Raw genomic sequence first — 21,235 nt, 5'->3', positions numbered from 1 at the left:
TTAAGTATTTCTACTCTTACTTGAGTAAAATTTCTGGATTTTCTATCCACTGAATGAAAAACAAAAATGTTTTAACCAAATATTCACCAGACAAAGACACACATTTTCAGATTTTATTAAAGTTTCCTAATTTTTTTTGTTGAAAGAAACTGATTTTGAACCATTTTTCTTTGGCCTGAGTTTATTTTTTGTTACTTATATGAATTATTGTCATTTTAATCACTAACTACCAAAATTTCCATCTAAAGTTATATTTTGGTCTGTCTGATTATGTAATCTTTACACATTAAATGATTAACAATTTGATCAGTTATTCAGTACTTCAGTAGACTTTGTGTCAAATACTTTTTTACTCTTACTGGAGTAATTTCTTGAAGGATTACTTTTTACTTTTACTTGAGTAAAATTATGTTGAAATAGAACTACTTTATTTACTTGAGTATAATTTTTGGATACCTCACTTTATAAGACGAACTGGGAATGAAATCTTTACGAGCAGCCACTTTCTCCATTACCGCTAGGTGGCACTGTGGTTCCTGGCATAATGAATTTCACTGGTAACAAGCAACAGTCTTTCCATGTACAGTTGCCCAGAGCAAAACAAATCCATCACAGTTCCTTATTATATTATATTATATTATATTATATTATATTATATTATATTATATTATATTATATTATTATATATTTATATATATATATTATATTTAATAAATCAAACTATTTGTAAAATTTTAGGGCCAAAAACTAAAAGAATTTAAGATTAGTCTCACAAATTTGCTAGAAAAAAAAGACAATTTCTGAGTTTGAAAAAAAAATTTGCTAGGAATGTAAATTGGACATTTTTGATTTACAAGAGTAATACATTTTCGACTTTTGGAAATTTCCTGAGTTTGAAAAGTTGGCGTTTTTTCTTGCATTTTTTTTAACTTTAAGAACTCAGAAATATCTATTTTTTTTCTAGAAAATTTCTAAGATTTATCTCAGAATTTGTTTTTTTTTTCTTTAGAAAATGTTCTACTTCTCAAGCTCAGAAATTTCTGAGTTTTTTCTAGAAAATACCTGAGATTAATCTGAATTTTTTTGTTTTGTTTTTGTTGGAAATTTATTTCCTTTTAGTGCTGTCGTATTAGGCATGACAACACTAATACGCCTCACTGTGCTTTGTAGACATTTATTGTTTATATTAAGTCTCAAATCTCAAAATATTTAGTCAAATATAAGCCAAAATAACCTATGAAATTTACGCCACTGTTCTTGTGTGATGAGTAGCAAATCTAGACATATTTAGGAATGCCTCTTGTTAGCTAAATATGACTATATTAGTAAAAAATAAATACGTCAAAAAGTTTCCGTTTTAGATTAAATGTTAATATTTTCTGCAGCCTTTCTATACGAATTATTCATAGCCAAGAGATAACTGACTTCACTAGCACAAAATTATTACATATTGAGCAAAAATATTAGAAAAGAAGCCAAAGTTTGATGTAAACAGTTCAGAGATATTCAATATGTTCATATGTCTCGCGATCAAGACCACTTCAAAGAAGGTCTGGGACAAAAAAGAGACAAAGTACTTTATATTTTATTAAAAATTGTATCCTAATGTATGCAACTTTGCTCTAGGTGACTGTGAGATGGCGCTGTGTGGAGGAGTTAACTGCATCATTGAGCCAAGAGTGTTTGTTGCTCTCAGCAAAGCCAGGATGATTTCACCTGAAGGAACCAGCAAGCCTTTCTCCACCAGCGCAGACGGCTACGGAAGAGGAGAAGGCTGTGGCGTTTTGCTCCTGAAACCTCTAAAAAAGGTTTGAGGTTTCATCTAGAACAGGGGTGTCCAAAATGTGGCACAGGGGCCTTTTGTGGCCTTGGAACAATTCTGAGGGGCCCCAGACTGCAGTTCAAGAATGCTATGAATTTGGCTCTCCAGAGGAAACTCTTCTGATTTTTTAGAATGAGAATTTCAGTGAGAGATTCAACTCTTCTTTAATGGTAAATGTTTTCCTATAATTGTAATTTTCTACTAAATAGCGATCAAGCAACTTTGTACTAAGAAAAATGACTGGAGCATTTTTATTCTATTATATTTGGTTGATGGAAGGATTTTTGAGGAACATTTTTCTTTTTGTTGTCAGAAATAGACTAAAAGATTTTCTAGACCAAATCATTTGGGTAAAAAAATGATCCAAAAAGCTAGGAAACACTTAGCCTTTCTCGGGGAGCCAAAACAATATGGCTCCCTGAGCAATTAGAGGGATTCTGGCCCAGGTTGCAAAAATTTTGGACACGTCTGATTTAGAAAGATTTATGTTGTTTGTTATTTTGCAAACTTGAAGACCATCTAATTGTTTCTTTTCTTGAAGAACTCATAGAACTAAAAGGACAGATTTAAATTCATGGTAGTTAACATAGATTATCTAACAATATTTATCAGTATTATTTTCTTTTTCTTTTCTATTTAAAGGCCTTGAAGGAGAGCAATAAAATATGGGGTGTGATTTGCAAGACTGCCGTCAACCAAGACGGACATTCGGTGACTCCTCTCACCAAACCTTCAGTGACGCAACAAGAGGAGCTACTCAGGACAATGTACTCCAACGCTGATTTCAAAAATGTCCAGTACATCGAAGCTCATGGGACTGGGACTCCAGTTGGAGACCCAACAGAAGCAGCTAGCATCTCAAACGTCATTGTCAAAGCAAGACCTCCAGACTCAGCGACACTATGGGTTGGCTCGGTGAAGGGCAACATCGGACACACCGAATCTGCAGCTGGAGTGGCTGGCCTGATCAAGGTACTCCTAATGATGAAGCGCCAAACTATTGTTCCCTCAGTTTTCTATTTCAGAGACAACTCAAGTGTAGATACACAAACCCTGAATTTAAAAATACCAGACAAATTAGAAAGATGGGAGGCAAATCAACCACTTGGAAGGCTAGCTGGGGTCAACAGTTTTGGGTTTGGGGGAACAAACGCGCATGTAATTTTAAGAGAACACATTCGTCAAGTATTTCCCACAAAAGCTTGGCAAAAACTCTTTGTGTTGTCAGCTGCTTCTGAGAAATCACTCATAATGACCATTGCAGACACCCACCAAAGACTGTGCAGCAGTGACACACTTGACTTTCAGACACTTTCATACACCTCTGCTTGTGGGAGGAGTCATTTCAAACACAAATATCGGAAAGCCTTTTTGACATCTTCCCTCTCAGATCTACAACAACAGCTCAAATCGGCACAAAAGACGGAGTTTCAGTCGGTTCAGTTTGACATCCAGGTTGTCTTTGTGTTTTGTGGAAATGGGGTTTGCTACAGGGGTATGTGCAGACAGCTCATGAGGCAGGTTCTTGCTTTCAAAGAGACAGTCCAAAAAGTTGAAATTGCCTTTCAGACGTACTCTCCCATCAACATCAGTAAACTCCTTGAGAGTGAATGTGATGACGTCGATATTAGCAGGCCAGATGTTATCCAGCCTCTTCTTTTTGCAGTACAAGTTGGGATTGCCACCCTGCTGAAGCAGTGGGGTGTTAAGCCCTCTGCCATGCTTGGCCACTCTATTGGAGAGGTCGCTGCGGCTCACTGCTCTGGTCTTTTGTCTCTTTGTGATGCGGTGAAAGTGTTGCACCACCGCAGTACTCTTCAGAGTAGAGTCACAGGAGGAAAGATGCTTGTCATCGACAATGTGGCAGTAGAAAAAATTGTTGAAGTTCTCACAGTCTTTGGTGGCAAGATCTGTGTTGCTGCTTTCAACAGCCCTCAGTCCTGCACTTTGTCAGGTGATGCAGGTTCAGTGGATGCTCTCCATGATATGCTGAAGATTAAATTTGCAGATGCAAATATCTTCCTCTGTATCTTAGATGTCCCTGCTGCTTACCATAGCCACATGATGGATCCAATTCTAGATGACATTGAGAGCAGCATAGGCTTTTTGAATACTAAAAGCATAGAGTGTCACCTGTTTTCCACAGTTACTGGAGAGAGACTTTCAGATGGGGATTTCACTTCAGGCAATACTGGGCAAAGAACATCCGGGAGCCTGTTTTATTCAAGAAAGTTCTTTGTGCTGTTTTCAGAGAGAAACCGGCAAAAGGAAATGTGGTCTTTGTAGAGATTGGACCTCGAATGGCTCTCCAAAGGTACATCTGTGAAACTCTTGGCAATGAAGCCAAAGTTCTCCCATCAGTCACCCAAACAAAGACTGTGACACCATTTCCTCAACTCTGGCCAGACTGTTTGAATTTGGCATTAATGTAGACTGGAAGGAGCTCTTCAGGGGCTGTGAGATATCACCCTGTACTCCTCCAGTTTACCAGTTTGACAACACAAAGAATGAAGTGAATTTTGAAGCCTTAAGGGGAGATAATGAACCATCTGGTGTTTTTTGCGATGGACTTGAGTCCCAAATTAAAAGGGACAAGAAAGAATACACATTTGAACTGTCTTTGAAGACAGCACCCTATCTCTGGGATCATAAAAACAATGGCATTGCCATTGTGCCAGGGGCATTTTATGTTGACTTAGCTTATGCCTTGGTGATGCCCAACCTGAAGCCAAAGAAGCCTGCCTCTCTAGTCTTTCTCAGTATAGAATTTGAGAGTGTGCTTACTCTCAATTCAAACTCTAAGAAGCTGAAGATGATACTGGAACAATCAGAAGGGAAAGCCTTGTTTAAAATACAGTCACCTGCTGCAGTTCATGCCTCAGGCACATGCAGGCATAAAGGTCAGCAACCACTGCTAGAGGAAGCAACCATTTGTCTTGATATGATCTACCAAAGGTGCAAAATCATTCTGACACAGCAAGAAATGTATTCACTTCTCTCTCAGGCTGGATTTGAGTATGGCCCACTTTTTAGGCATCTAAACAATGTGCATCTTGGCAACAAATTCAAGGAAGCCGTGACTGCTTTCCAAGTTCCAGAGGACATTCTGAAAAGTCTCCATAACCATTTCATTCACCCTGTGCTACTGGATTATTTCATTCAAATGGCTGCAGTGGTAGCAATGGGACAACAAGGATTCAAGCAGGGATTCCCATCACAGATTGCCAGTATTGCTATTTCAGAACCCCTGCAGGAGACAATGGTCATGTATCTTCGGACAACTCAAGAGACTCAAGATTTTCTTGAGGTGTGTGGTTGCTTTTCTACCAAAGATGGGAAGGTATTGGTGGAATTTAAGGGTGTAAGAATTTCCTTTTTGCTCCAAAGATCAGATGTTACCAAGTCTTTGTTTTTTCATAGTGAAACAGTTGCATTAGCAGAAGAGAGAGATGTGGATGGCTCTAAAATAAAAGCCATCATCTTTGAAGATCACATGGGCATTGCTAAAGGTTTAAGACCTTACATATGCACTGATTCAGTCATTGTAGGGATCAGAAAGAAGTTAAGTGCAGATGAAGTAAAAAGCCTAGTGATTCATTCGTTGACCAGCAATGAGAATCTGGAGAAAGTTCTCTTCATTTGGGTGTGGAGAACCTGACTCACTTGTCCTCTGAAATGATTCTGGAGAGCTTAGTGACTTGTTGTGAGATATTTCGTCACATTGTTTTGGCTGTCAAAGAGAGCAAATGTTTGTGTGCCATCAAAGTCATAACTTACAGATCAACAGAACTAATTGTGGACCATGTGAGTCCTGGTTTTGTGCTTTCTGGTATGATGAGATCCTGCTCAGCTGAGATTGCAGACATTCATTTCCAGCATATAGATCTGGCTTCTGTGACAAGTGAAGACATTCAAACATTAGCTTGTGTAATTAAAACCAACCAACAACAAGATATAAGGATCAGCAAAGGTCAGGCATTGACAACGAGGATAGCACAAACTCCAATTAAAGACAGTGATTTATGTGAAGAGGTAAAAACAATTGGCCAGTCAAGACTTTGTCCTACAGACTACCAATCCCTATGGAATAGCCAATTTGTGTCAAGCCTCTAAAAATAACTCTATGATCCAGTTTCAGAAAGCTTAGTTGAAATTCAGCTGACTAATGTCTGCATACATTCGTCCGACTACTTTCCGGTCAGCACTTCCCATTTTAATTTTGGCAGGACATTTTACTGGAACAAGCAAGTGACAGAATCATGATCTTCTGGGTTTAGATTTTAGTGGTATTGTCTCAAGTGTCGGCAAGACGTCAAAACTCTAAAACCGGGGGACCAAATTGCTTCGTGCTATCCAGTTCCTGCAGCTTCGAAGATCTTGATTTCTGAAGCTGTGTGCTATGACACAAAAGCATTTCCCTTTTTTCGAGAAACACCATGTGTGTCCTTCTTCATCCTTGCATGGGAGATTTTGCAGAGGTTGCTGTGTGAAGTTAGAGGAAGGCGCAAAAAATTGGCAATCATCTCCCCAGACTCAGCTGCTGTTCTCATACAAGTTCTTGCCCTCACAGCAAACAAATCAGGCTGGAACGTTTCCTGTCAAGCTAGTCTTACCAAGGAATCGACAAATTTTGATGCTTTGCTTTTTCTACCGCCATTTAGTCAATCATTTGAGGGATTGTTTGGCAATAGTGACTCTGTGAAGCATGTCATCTTTGTCTTCAGCAGTCACATGTCACTCTCAGTGGCCACAAGCAGCACTACATTGAATGATAAAAATATTCATGTGCACCACCTTGATGTGGCTTATGTTCTCCAGAAAGCAAATCTAGAGGCACAAAAAAGAAATATTTCTAACTGGCTTCTGTCACTAAGCCTCGATCCAGCTTGTCTGCCGCATAGGAGGAGATCCTTCATTTGAAAGAGCCTAGAATTGAGTCCTCTTTCACAACAGCAACAGTGCAGCAGGTTGTTCTTGATAAAGGATTGGATTGGCTTAAATGTACTCACAGCTGTTTGCCTACAAAAGCCGCACCACTCTTTGAACAGAGATGTGTTTATATTGTAACTGGAGGCTTGTCTGGTTTGGGGCTGGAGACTGTTAAATTTATTGCACACAACGGTGGAGGTTGCATTGCAATCTTGTCAAGAAGTGTCCCATCTGATGAAATCCGCTTTCAGTTGGATCTCCTTCAGAAGAGAAATGGGGTTTCTGTCCTAAACATCCAGTGTGATGTTTCAGAGTCAAAGCAGGTGGTGGATACCATCACCAAGATTGGGTAGCGTTTCCATCTTGTCCAATCAAAGGAGTCTTTCATAGTGCTGCCGTGCTGCATGATTCCCTCATTGAATCCCTCGATGAGTCGCTGTTCAGAAAGGTGCTTAAACCCAAAGTCAGTGGTACTCTGAATCTCCATTTTGCAACTCTTCACAACAAATTAAACTACTTTGTATGCTACTCCTCGATCTCATCATTCATTGGAAATGCCTCACAGTGTAATTATGCAGCAGCCAATGCTTTTCTTGACACATTCTGTCATTACCGGAGAAATCTTGGGCTTGCTGGACAATCCATCAACTGGGGTCCCTTGAATCTTGGTCTATTGCTCAACAAAGGCCACTTTCAAAAGTTCTTGGAGTCCAAGGGGATGATGACAATGGGTGTACATGAAGTTCACAGACACTTCAAAGGTGTCTGTTTATGAACAGACCGCAGCAAGTAATTTGCAAATTCAACTTCAAGAACCTCAGCTTGCATGTCCTTTCCCAAAATCCATCTCTCAGGGAGCGAATGGCGACTTTAGTGGAAACAGCAATCCAAGATGAAATACACAAACCCCCGAAAGTTCAGTGTTTCTTTACAGCCTATGAGACGATGAGGACAATAGTCAGTGAAATGCTCAATATAGACGTGGGAAAAATTGATGATGACTCCTGTTTGTCAGCATTGGGCATTGACTCAATGCTGGCCATGACTCTGCAGAACAAAATCTACCAGGAGACAGAAATAAATGTGCCTTTGGTTACAATTCTGGATCCTAACACCACACTTACCACTCTGGTCAGTTTTGTGCAGAACAGCATGTAGTTCAGTGCAAAACTTATTCTTTAACGAAAAACAGAGAAGAAACTCAAATATTTTGTAACTATCACTGTGGAACCTTGCTAAAACACAAACAGTTTCACCACAACCCTTGTTCATGTGTCCAGCAATGACAGCAGAGATTTGATTATGAACAATCCTATAAGCTTCATGGGAATAGATTGTTGGTGCTTTAAACTGTTCTCTGTGTCCTCGAAAATGCTAGCTTGAACAACTGTGCTAATACTAGGTTAGTATTTTTAGGGATTTTGAGGTTTATTTTAATCCACAAACAGTTGGTGATTTCTTTTTATTGCCAGATGAACATTGCGCAAATCTGTTATCATGTATGTAATGATGTAAAATAATAAAATATCTTGCCATTGAGAACTTTTTATTAAAATATTTGTATGTCATAAATATTCTTGTTGTCAGTCTGACAGTCCTGAAAATGACAAAATGATCGATGTCAGAAAATCAAATCACATCAAATCAAATTTTATTTGTATAGCACATTTTAGCAGCAAAGCATTGCAAAGTGCTCTGCATCATAACAAACAGAAAAACATAAAGTCATCAAGTGGGGGGTTCTTGCCATTGCATCTACAAAAGGTTTACTGGTTGCACTCCTACTATGTTATATGGAACAAGTATTTTTATTCCCACTCATGCAGTTTACAACGGTGTTAACAGCCTCCTGGTACAAGGCTCCATAAAACCTCTTTCAGGAAATTTTGAGCAGGGACACGACATTCCGTAAAAGCCCAATACTGGCATTTTAAAGCTCTTAATCTACTTGAATAAATATTTATTTCTTTTGTTCATCATTTTTTAAGTATTTTCGTTTTCTTGCAGAATTATTGTAACAAGATAATGAAATATTGATCTTCACATAGTTTTATTTAGTGGTGTTAATCAAGGCCAATGTTCGTTTCCCACATGTAATAAACCAGTTGAAAGAAATACTTGTTATGGGAAATGACAGATTATTTTATAATCTTTTCCCACCATCACCGTAAAACCAATCATCAGTCTGTGATAAGAAATGACCATGACCTGTGGACCTGGTTTAATACAAGACTAATATTGTTGGCGACAATTATATTTTTTAGGTATGATTCTGACATCTTCCATATTTACTAAAAATTGATTGACATAAATTATTAACATGAACTAAAAAAAGATTTTAAAAAATTCAAAAAATAAAAAATATTGTCTCAATTTGAAAAAGTAGTTTACCCCTTGATAAATTATAAACACATTTTTGGAAAGCTGAGTACAATTTCAGGTTACGACAAGACTAGATGTAAAAAAAAATCACTTAAAATAATTTTTTTGATGTCATGAAGAAGTATAAAATATTAGAAAAACATGCATCATGCATCATTCATTTCCTGCATGTAATAAATTAGTAGGAAACATACTTTTTACGTGACGTAGTAGATTATTTTATAGTCGTTTCCCACCATCACCATAAATCCAGTCGTCACTCTGTGATAAGAAAGGATTATGACCTGTGGACCTGGGTTAATACAAGACAAGCAGAAAAATAATTTGATATCTATTGACAGATTTCTGGGCTTTGCATTTGTTGAAATTTAATAAAATAGTACAAGAAGGTACTAATATACAGAGATTTTGTAATATTTTAAAATATTGTTAGTGACAATTATATTTTTTAGGTTTGATTTGAACTTTTTCCACACATTTTCATTAAAAATGTACATAAATTATCATGAACTAAAAAAAGTTTTAAAAATATTGTCTCGATTTGAAAAAGTAGTTTACCCCTTGATAAATCACCAATGAACTTTGATTAAACACATTTTTGGAAAGCTGAGTACAATTTCAGGTTACTACTAGACCAGATGTAAAAAAAAATCACTTAAAATAATCTTTTTGAAGATTAAAAGATTAGAAAAACATGCATCATGCCTAGATCAAAATAATCCAATAACAGAGATGGCAGCTGGTCATCAGACCCATCAGCCTGCTGCCTCAACCAAAAGCCGCACCTGATGAGGTTCGATGAGCCTGCAGGCCCTCGTCAGGCCTCGGCCCGGCACGCTCTTTTTTGGGGAAGACCTCCCTGAGTTTCACTCGCTCGTGACGATTCTCAGCACGCACGGCTTCTGCTGGTGTCCGAGAGCCAAAGAACTTCGGGTCAATAAAACTTTCTAACTGCTGCTTTTCTCTGAGTGAGTGTGGAAAGACTGAAATGATGTAAAATAATAAATCTTGCCATTGAGGACTTTTTATTAAAATATTTGTATGCCATAAATATTTCTGTTTGACAATCCTGAAAATGACAAAATTAACAATGTTTATCAGTATTCTGGCATTTTCAAGCTCTTAATCTACTTGAATAAATATTTATTTCTATGTTCATCATTTTTTATGTATTTTTGCTTTCTTGCAAAATTATTGTAACAAGATAATGAAATATTGATCTTTACATAATTTTATTTAGCGGTGTTAATCAAGGCCAATGTTCGTTTTCCGCACGCAATAAATTAGTAGGAAACATACTTTTTATGTGACGTGGTAGATTATTTCATAATCGTTTCCCACCATCACCATAAAGCCAGTCATCAGTTTGTGATAAGAAAGGATTATGACCTGTGGACCTGGGTTAATACAAGATAAGTAGAAAAAAAATGGACAGATTTCTGGGCTTTGAATTTGTTGAAATTGAATAAAACAGCACAAAAGGTAATAATATACAGAGATTTTGTAATATTTTAAAAATATTGTTAGTGACAATTATATTTTTTAGGTTCAATTTTGACTTTTTTCACATTTTCAATAAAATTGACATAAATTAACATGAACTAAAAAAGTTTTAAAAAATATTGTGTCAATTTGAAAAAGTAGTTTACCCCTTGATAAATCACCAATGAACTTTGATTAAACACATTTTTGGAAAGCTGAGTACAATTTCAGGTTACTACTAGACCAGATGTAAAAAAAAAAAGTCACTTAAAATAATCTTTTCGAAGAATAAAAGATTAGAAAAACATGCATCATGCCTAGATCAAAATAAACCCAATAACAGAGATGAGGAACTGAATCACTGAGTTACAAAATCTAATTTCTAAACAACCGTGAAGAACAATAGTTAGCTTTCACAAAAGGAGAAAAAAAAAACAATAGTAAAAACTTGTAAAAGTAGCTCTCCAAAATGTGTGATATGAATATTTGCCTACACTATACTTCATCTAAAATGCACTAAAAACATGGAGATTTTTTATAAGAATTTGTACAAAAAAGCTGATCACAGTATAATCATGAGCCATCGACACACGTAGCTGATTATTTTGTTTCATTTTTTATAATCTTGTTAAATCATCGTCGTCTTGATCTATGGGAGACTTTTCGTTGACATTTACTTCACTCAGTATGGTTACCACTGTCGATATTGTGGCGTTGGGATCCAACAGCTTCACTAGAGGCACATTAACTCCTCTCTCCTGAAACATCATATTCTGCAGAGTCATTGCCTGCATGGAGTCCATGCCTAAGGAAGTCAGAAGGGAGTCATCACTCAGCTCACTCTTATCAATGGCTATCGTCTCGCTGAGCAGAGAGAAAACATATTCCTTTGGTGAGATAGAGTCACTTTGTTCGGTTTTAGTCTCTTCCTCTTTGGATTTTTGAAAAGCCTCATTGACAATAGCTAAAAGACGTGAGATCAAGGCTTTATTTTGAGAGAGGATGGTGCGTCTGATGTTCCTGAAGTGAAACTTGCAGACAGCCTGCTGGGGTCGATTCAGGATGAGGCATTGCTCCAGGCTTTGATGAACTTCTGAAACATCCATCAGCATCATCCCCTTTGCTTCCAGAAAGCGATGGAAGTGTTCCTTGTTTAGGAGCAGACCGAGGTTCAGAGCCCCCCAGTTGATGGACTGCCCAGACAGCCCGAGTTTGCGCCTGAAATGGCAGAACAAGTCAAGAAAAGAGTTGGCTGCTGCGTAGTTTGTTTGGGATGCATTTCCAAGGAACGCTGAGATGGAGGAGAAACACACAAAGTAGTCCAGATGGCAGTGCTTTGTAGCATGGTGTAAATTTAACACCCCATTGACTTTGGGTTTAAAAACCTTCTCATAAAGGTCTCTGTTAAGGGTCTCAATGAGACCGTCATGCAGGACTACCGCACTGTGAAACACCCCTTTGATTGGGAAACCCCTAAACTTCTGCTGGATTTCACAGATGACCTTGTGCACATGCTCAGAGACAGAAATGTCACACACCATGCTGGTGATGGTGTTTTGACATTGCTGCTGAATATTGAGAATTTCTTGCTGCACCTCTGCTGTGGGCTTGCTCCTGGAGAGAATCATGATGTACCCCCCTCCTCTTTGTGAGATGAACTTTACTGTTTCAAAACCCAGGCCAGAGAGACCGCCTGTCACAAGGTACACCGCTCTCTTTCTGAACAACTGCTTTTTCACTGGCAGCAGCTGCATCTCAGTCAGTGCAGTCTTGTCATCTTTTTCCAAAGCAATCACAGCCAGTTTTCTTTGAACTGAAGTATGATGATAATATCTGTGGTTTTACACCATTATCTTGAGATTTCACATTCTGATAAGTGAAGTTTGATAACAAACTTCCTGCTGAAGTTCAGCGACTTCAGCCAGTGATAAATGTGAGGTGTGTGTGTTCTCAGATAACCCTTCTGCAAAACAGTTTTCATCTGAAGTGTTTGCACATGAACACTTTCCTTTATGTTTTGGCACAAGTCCTGAACAAGCAGGGTTTGCATTTGAGATTCACAGAGCACTACGACGTGCCGAGCCCCTGGGAGATTGCAAGTTTTCACAAAGAGAGACTCATCGAATGGTGGGAGGATGACAAATGTATCCAATTGTTTGAGATCTACAAAAGATCCATTACACTGTGTGCTTACAATCACAATCCAACCAGATTTATGAAAAGTACGTACAAGGACTTTCACAAGAGCTGAATCAGGGTTGGGGCAAATGATCCCCAAATTCTGTTTGGGTTTAGGCAAGACTCGATGAAGCATCTCCCAAGCCAACACAAAGTAGGAAACACAAGGTGTTTCTTGAAATGTGGGAACCTCTTGATGCTGTAGCATACGTCCTCTGGTACATGAACCTTACTAGCCGCCACAACTGGATAACAAGAGGCAACCTGGTCCCCAACTTTGAGTTTTCTGACATCTTTTCCAACTGCAGTGACAGTACCACTAAAGTCAAGCGCGAGCTCATGCTTCTGAGATGAGTGCTTGTTCCAGTAGAGTGTCTGACCAAAGTTTATGTGAGGCACTGATTGGAAAGTAATGATGAATGAACGCATATTTTACTTGGTCGAATTTCAACGGATGTGCCATTGATTGGATCTGTTTCCTCGTTTCGAGGAATGGCATTCAGTTGAGTCACCGTATGTGCGTCAGCCGTCTGAAAGTTGCAAAGTTTAGAAGTTGTGGAGGTGTACCTACTTTCTGTATGGTCAGTGACGTCCAGTGGGGTTCGGACGATTGACGGTTTTAAGATCAGCCCATCTTTTATGACTAATTCCGGGTACTTTTCACAAGAATGTGAGCTCAGGAGTTGAGAGAGCTTTAATGTCCTCAGTAAAAATGGAGCCTATGTCAATCAGTTGAAACGAAAGATCAGGGATCTCTGCTGCAAAAGACCTGACCATTCAGCCAGAGCAAAACCTGGACTTATGTGATCCACGGTGATGTCAGATGAGCGATAGGTCACTGCTCTGATGGCTTTGGGGAACTGAATCCTCTTCAGCTCCTGGACAATTTGTCGGAAAATCTCACAGCAACTTGCAAGATTATCCAAGACAGCATCAGGTGATTGTGATGTAAGATCTTCTTTGCCCCACAAAAATAACACTTCATCAAAGTTTTTCTTAATATTCGCAATGCTGAGGTTTGAAAGAAGAGATGGAATCCATTGCTTAAAATGTCCTTTGCATGTGTGAAGGAAACAAATCTAGATTCTTGATCTAAATGCGGTTGTAGAGCTTTTGAAATGCCTAAATGATCAGAGAACACCAAAGCCTTTGGAGGCTTTGAGGAAGTGGAGCTTTCAGGGACAGTGCTGAAGTCATTATGGTAGAAGTACTCTTCGACCACATGACGACTGCCAAGGTACTGGATTATCACGTGCTTCACCTCAACCAACACTCTGCCTTCCTTATCTGCAAAGCAGCCACAAACCTCAACGTGATTGACACTCACATCGGTTGCTCTCAGGTAGATAATCATCTCATTCTGCAAAGGTTCAAATACAGCTAGGCTCCCTATTTTGGCAGGAAACCCCATCCTGCCTGTAAATATATGCTCAACAGTGATAGGGAGAAGCTGCATTAAGTAATCCACAACAGGATGAATGCAGTAGTCATGCAATGTCGGAGCTCTTCTGGAACTGAAACAGCTGCAAAGGCCTCCTTTAGATCCTCACCATAGTTCACATTTGCTTTATTCTGGAAGACATCACCATACTGGAAGCCACCTTGAGAAAGATATCCATAAAAATCCTGAAAACTCATAACTGAGGTGCATCTTTTGGAGATGGAGCTTACCGGTTTGTTCCTCAATCTGCCTGTCTCCCTTTGTAACCACTGTGCCTGAAGCGTACACTGTAGAAGAAGAAAACGTTGAAGCCAGTTTCTTCTCCTTTTTGCTCTATTTGGACCTTAATTTCAGCAGAGTTCTGTGTCAAAATAATGGCTGTGGAACTTGACGCTGAGGTGCAGCAGCTCAAGGGCACTTTTGGTTTAGTGGTGGCCATTACCGATGCTAGACCCAACTCGGCGTAGAAGGCGCCGGGGATGATGGGTATATCATTGTGCCTGTGCTCCTTCAAGTAGAAGGTTGAGTCAGATGTTAAATTACAGCTGAAAATGTTGCTTTCACTTCCAGTCTGGCAGAGAACAGAATGAAAACTTGCTTTACTGTTCTGGGGCAGCTCCTATGACCACATCTCTATCAGAGCAGTCAAATTGGTACTTTGGGAAAACCAGTGGTGTCGTCTCATAGCCTTTGTAGAAGATAGTCCAATCTACCTGAATGCCCAGTTCAAACAACTTGGAAACAACTGAGATGACTGATTCATAATCTTTCTTGGGTTCCACTGAGGCAACAACTGCTACGTTGTCTCCAAGAGTTTCCATAATGTTTCTTTGCAGTACTCTTCTTGGCCCTATCTCTACAAGCACTACACCTTTCTTCCCTTTAGCTGCTGACCTCAAAGCTTGCTCAAAAGCAACGGGCTCACGGATGTTCCTCGCCCAGTATTCACCGGTGCTGAAATCGCTGATCTCGGCTTCCCTTCCTGTAACTGTTGAGAAGAGCTCAGTGTCCAGCTCGTTCTTATGCAAGGTGCCAATGGTGTCCCTAATTTCCTGGAGAATTGGATCCATCATGTGGCAGTGGTAAGCAACAGGGACATCGAGCAGACGAAGGAAGAGATTCTGATTGTCTGATGAGTTGCTTAACTCTTTTAGGAAGCTCTCAATTGCATCTGTTTCTCCCGAGACAGTGCAGGACTGTGGGCTGTTGAAGGCTGCAATGGCAAGTCTTCCTGAATATTTAGGGAGGATCAAGCCACATCTGACACAGCCATGTTGCTGACCACAAGCATTTTACCACCAGCAATTTTTGTTTGAAGGATGCTGCGGAAGAATATGACTTTCACAGCGTCTTCGAGAGACAAGAGACCAGAGCAGTGAGCAGCAGCGACTTCACCAACCGAATGTCCGAGCACAGCATCCGGTTTGACACCCCAGTGCCTGAGAAGGGTGGAAATCCCAACCTGAATGGCAAGAGGAGAGGCTGGACAACATCTGGGCTGTTGAAGTCACTCCTTTCAACCTCACTCTCAAGTGTGTTCAGGATGTTTAGGGAGCTCATCCTTTGGAAAATGCATGTGATTTCTTTGATTTTTTCTCTGAATACAGGCTGGTTTTCAACAGCTGCTTGCACATGCCGTGGTAAGTGACACCATTTCCACAGAAGACAAACACTAATCTTGGATCTGAGCGAGCCAAGCTGACGTTTTTGCCTGCACTGGCTGTGAGCTTCTCCTTAGATCGCCTACAGAGGCAACTGCAATGGCCTTTCTGTATTTATGCTTTTGGTGACTCCTCCTGCAGGCTGATGTGTACAAAACAGAACCAAGATCGACTGTGATATCATCCTCCAACTGTTTGATGGTGTCTTCTATCATCATATTCAGAGATTTCTGTGAATTTGCTGACAGGACAAAGTATTTCACCTGCTTCTCACTGCTATGTTTTTAAGTTTGTCTGCATGTGCTGTTTGACAATGGCATGTGCATTCGTTCCCCCAAAACCAAAGTTGTTCACCCCTGCAACTCTCAGTGGGGTAGATTCCCATTTCTCAATATTCATAGGAATTTTAATATTCAGGGCTTGGTATCAACACTGGATGTTTCATCAGAGTAGAAAATAGATGGGACGATAGTTTCATGCTTCATCATCAGCAGAACCTTAATTAGTCCGGCCACTCCTGCTGCTGACTCTGTGTGTCCAATGTTGCTCTTCACCGAGCCGATCAACAGAGTCTCTGACCCGGAAGGTTTGGCTTTGGCGATGACGTTGGAGATGCTTCCTGCCTCTGTCGGGTCTCCCACTGGGGTTCCAGTCCCATGGGCCTCATGTACTGGACATTTGCAATGTCAGTGTCTGAGTAGATTCTGCGCAGCAGATCCTCTTGTTGAGTCATGGAGGGTTTAGTAATTGGACTGACGGAGTGTCCATCTTGGTTGACTGCAGTTTTACTGATGATTCCCCAGATGTGGTCATGATCTTGAAGAGCCTACAATAGAAAACAGGACCAGAATGAAATGATAAATGAGGAAAAGAACATTGTGTAAATGTTTTATAAGGTCAAATATTTGTGGGATTAGGAAAATTGCTAGCTGTAATTTTTAAACCAACAAAATTTGTATGTTAGCTCATCCAGTGGACTAAAGTTAATGTAGTTAGGTAGGTTGCAGATTTCATTCTCTATAATTAATTAATTGTCAAAGGTTAGGAACATTGAGTGCATTTATAAAAGTACCCAAAACCTTAAACATATAAATCAGAACTTAATATTATTGGACATTGGTAAAATAGAAACAGTTTCTTTAATCATGCTGCAAATCTTCACCTTTTTCAGTGGCTTCAGGAGAACCACACCACATCCCTCTCCTCTCCCATAACCATCTGCTCTGCTGGAGAATGGCTTGCTCGTCCCTTCAGGTGAAATCATCTTGGCCTTGCTGAGCGCCACAAACAGTCTTGGCTCAATGATGCAGTTAACACCTCCGCAAACAGCCATTTCACAATCGCCTGGATAAGATAAATCTCATAAATAGCATCGATAATAAAGCTGCCTGCCGATTTGGCAGGTGCACCAATGTTGCAGGACAGACCTTGTTTAATGGCCTGGCAGGCGAGATGAAGAGCCACAAGTGAGGAGGAGCAGGCGCAGTCTATGGAGAGTGACGGGCCAGTGAAGTTAAAGATGTAGGAGACTCTGTTGGCTGCGATGCTCATGGCGAGTCCCGTTCCAGTCCAATGGTTGATCATAGTTGGGTGCATGTGTGCAGCATTAGTCTCGTAGTCTCTGTTCATCATTCCTACCATAGAAGAAGAAAAAGAATGATCTCAGCATCTGGTTGTCTGAATAGCTTATAATGGGGGACAATTATTCAAAACTATGCACATTTCTGTGATTCTGTGACACAACACCCCAAGTACTTGGAAAAAAAAACACTCAGGTGCTTTGTTTTCACAATAAATTAATGTTTTTTTGGTACTTTTCAAGTTAGAATCTCATTATCTCAAGTGATTTACTGCAAAACAAATTTATGCAATGTTTTGTACAGTACATAAACCTATCCTAACCTGTTGAGAGAAGCATAGTAGTTTATATTTAAAATGAATCCAAGAATCATATGTTTTTCTGTTACCAATAAACACTCCTGTCCTGGTCCCACTGGCTCTTTGGGAACTCCAGCGTTTTCCAGAGCTCTGTAGACACAATGAAGGAGCTGTTTCTGCTGAGGATCCATTTGCTCCACCTCACTGTCACTGATGCCAAAAACTTGTGGTCAAATTCATTGAACCTGGGGGAAAAAAATAAAAAAAACATCTAAAAAGAACTGTATAAACAAATTAAATTATAATTCTTTAACATATAATTTGGACCTAAACAGTACAAGTTAAAATTTTAAGATTGTTATGATTGCTATTATAATTAGGAATAATTTGATCATAGAGAAAAGAAAAATATGGATGTCAATTTTTCAAAGTCGTGTTTTCACCATGTTATTCTTAATTTATAAATATCAAATTCAAAACTAAATGTTTATATTCACAACCTAAATATTCAAACTGCCATGTCAGTAAATACAAGTTTGCAACCTAAATATTTAATTTACAAACTTAATATTTAGCTTGTGAACTTAGTTTGCAAACTAAATATTTAGGTTTCAAATTAAATGTTTATTAGCTCCAAATTTAGTATTTTTTTATTTTTCTGACTAAATATGTTGTTTCATACAAAATATTTATTTTCTAATTAGACATTTAATTTTCAAGTTAAATATTTAGTTTGCAAATGAAATATTTCGATTTCTAGATAAATATTTACTTAAGCTAAATATTTAGCTCAAAATTACTTAAATAGTTTTACCTAATTAGGAATAACATGGTGAAAGTATTACTTTTTTATGGCGGGCGAAATTATTTTTTTACAGTGTAACTTTACTCAAATTAAACCCCATAAAATGTGACACTGAATAAGAACAAACAGAAGTAGAGAACTTTTTCGATGAGGTTCGTACCCGTCAATGAGAGCGGCCTTGGCTGTGCGGGCTTTTCCGGGTTTGGTGTCGTCTGGGTCAAACCAACTCCCAACGTCGAACCTCTCTCTGGGGATTGACACAGAACAGTTCCTCCCCTCCACCAGAACCTTCCAGAAATTATCAAGACCTTCTCCTTTTGGTAAAAAACACAATATGTGGAGAGAAAATATTGTTGGATTTATTTCTTCAAATCACAGGAAACATAAACATATTTGTAAAATCAAATGATTACTTTAAAGCTGAATCTGCCAGTTTATAGTCGCTTAATCTGTTAAGCGACTATAAACTGACTTAACGGTTAATTTCTAAGTGGAAAAAACTCTGAAAAGCAGCCAGAACTACAATGGAGTTGTTTCAATCAAAACATTTTAATGGCCCAGTTAAAGTACGGACCTAAAACACCATAAAAATCTATGAAAGGACTCAAAAAATGTGTTATTTCACAAAGAAGTGTGGACAAATACTTCAATCTCAAGATACACAAAAAATATTTTTTCTTAAAAAAAAATACAACAAAAACTTGCATAATTTTTCATTTTGTTTATATGTTGCTGAGTAATATCCTATTTTGGTTGCTGCTTGTAAACACAGATATTTAATCTATGTTGAAATAAATAAAAGAGGACAAAAAGAATAACAAAATAGATCATTTTAAATATTAATTGTTAATATAGACCAAATGTCTAGTGACTCTGGGATTAATGTAAATAAAATCTTAAGAAAGTGATTTGTTTATTATTCACTAACATAAAATATTATTTCATGTTCTGACTAAATATGTTGTTTCATACAAAATATTTATTTTCTCATTAGACATTTAATTTTCAAGTTAAATATTTAGTTTGCAAACAAAATATTTCGATTTCTAGCTAAATATTTACTTTGTAAGTTAAATATTTTGCTCAAAATTACTTAGTTTTAACTTATAAATAGAAATAACATGGTTATATTAATATGTAATTCCATTATCATGAAATAACATTATTTTATGTTCATGTTAACTGTTTTGATATGTTTAATAAACTGAAAAAATTACTAAAAGAGCAAACCAACTTTAAAGAAGCTCTAAATGATCTTTACCTCCTGGAAAGTTGCAGCCGATTCCCACCACAGCAACTTCATCCTCTGCTGCTTCCATCCTAAAAAGCTCCTAAAAGTAAAAAAATTAAATCCTAAATCATGTTTTTATCACTCCGAAGCATTCTGGCTGGATTTAAACAGCAGCCTGTTTTAACTCTGTTTAAGCGCTGAGAGCGGTTTAGTGACGCCTCAATGGGCTGCAGCATCCATCCTGCGGAGATGTTATCACGGCTCGCTCTTATAGCAGCTACTTTTGGTTATGAAACATTAATGACTGACTGTAAATGTGGCCATGGAGATGAGGGACTCCAGTGAGCACATGAGATCCTGCAAATGATTAGACAAAGTTTAATCCACATGTTATACAATTGAGAGGCTGTTTTACTAAAACCTGCTCAATACCTTTTTCCAAAAATGGCTGTTTTAACATTTATTTTTATAGAAAAAGTTCAGCTGTAAAAACTTATTTTTGATCCAATCACTTGAAATATATAGACTTATGTATACTTCCATAAATAGTAAGTAAAAGATGCAAAAGTCATCTATAATACAATTTTAGAATATATTTTAATGGTCACCAAAAGGGAGATTGCTTATTAATTGACAAGCTGCTTCATCTATAATGTATTATATTAGTAAACATAAGCAATATAAATTTATACAAAAATATATACATAAGTTTGATGCAAGTAATTGAAAAATGACTGAACATGAATAAAAGAATGCACATGGAAATGTATGAAATTTCAACACCTTTAGCTTCACATGTTTCCGCTACTGGTTCCAAGCAGAAAAAAATAAATAAAAGCCGATTCAGTTAAATTATTGACCTCATTTCTCCCGTTTTGTGGTTGCTGAATATGTCCGCTGTCCTTTTGGCCAATAATTCAGTTTTGGACTCAGCTGTCCTGGGCTTTACCTGCATTTCCTTTTAATAAAATATATATAATACAAGATCAACACCAAACATTTACACCTGAATTTCCCCTTTGTGGGACAATAAAATCTGTTTCCGTTCTGCAATCCTTAGCCTGGCCTCCAGGTTTTTTTTTGCACATAAGACATTTCCAAGTTTTATTTATTTAGTGTGCATTACTACAAAAAACAAAACAAAGGTCTAGTTTCTATTCCAAATTCAGATAATTAGCTTGTTTTAAGTCAATACCTTGAATATTAATAATCCCATGGGATTATTTCAGTTGGAGTGTAAATTCTTCCAGTGAAAACTTTAAATCTTAACCAATGATGTTTGATGCATATGTATCCCTCTAGCAGGTAAAAATAAAGCTAAATATTAAAATGTGACTCAAACACAAAGTTTTATGTTTTTAAATTCAAATCTTTAATTTATAAAAGTGCACAAAAATGACGGTAGAAAATTCTACATAATGGGTCC

At 38.1% G+C, this 21,235-nt stretch overlaps 2 pseudogenes; one reads left to right on the top strand and one right to left on the bottom strand.

Moving 5' to 3' along the window:
* Positions 1-1,626: 1,626 nt before the first annotated feature.
* LOC129357524 (uncharacterized) lies at positions 1,627-7,959 on the top strand (annotated as a pseudogene).
* A 2,285-nt stretch (positions 7,960-10,244) lies between these two features.
* On the bottom strand, positions 10,245-20,032 carry LOC129357526 (mycocerosic acid synthase-like polyketide synthase; annotated as a pseudogene).
* Between the last annotated feature and the right edge of the window lie 1,203 nt (positions 20,033-21,235).

Source organism: Poeciliopsis prolifica, unplaced genomic scaffold, assembly GCF_027474105.1.
Source record: "Poeciliopsis prolifica strain line A6 unplaced genomic scaffold, Auburn_PproV2 SCAFFOLD256, whole genome shotgun sequence".
Taxonomy (NCBI): Eukaryota; Metazoa; Chordata; class Actinopteri; order Cyprinodontiformes; family Poeciliidae; genus Poeciliopsis; species Poeciliopsis prolifica.
This window is presented reverse-complemented; position numbering and strand designations above follow the sequence as displayed.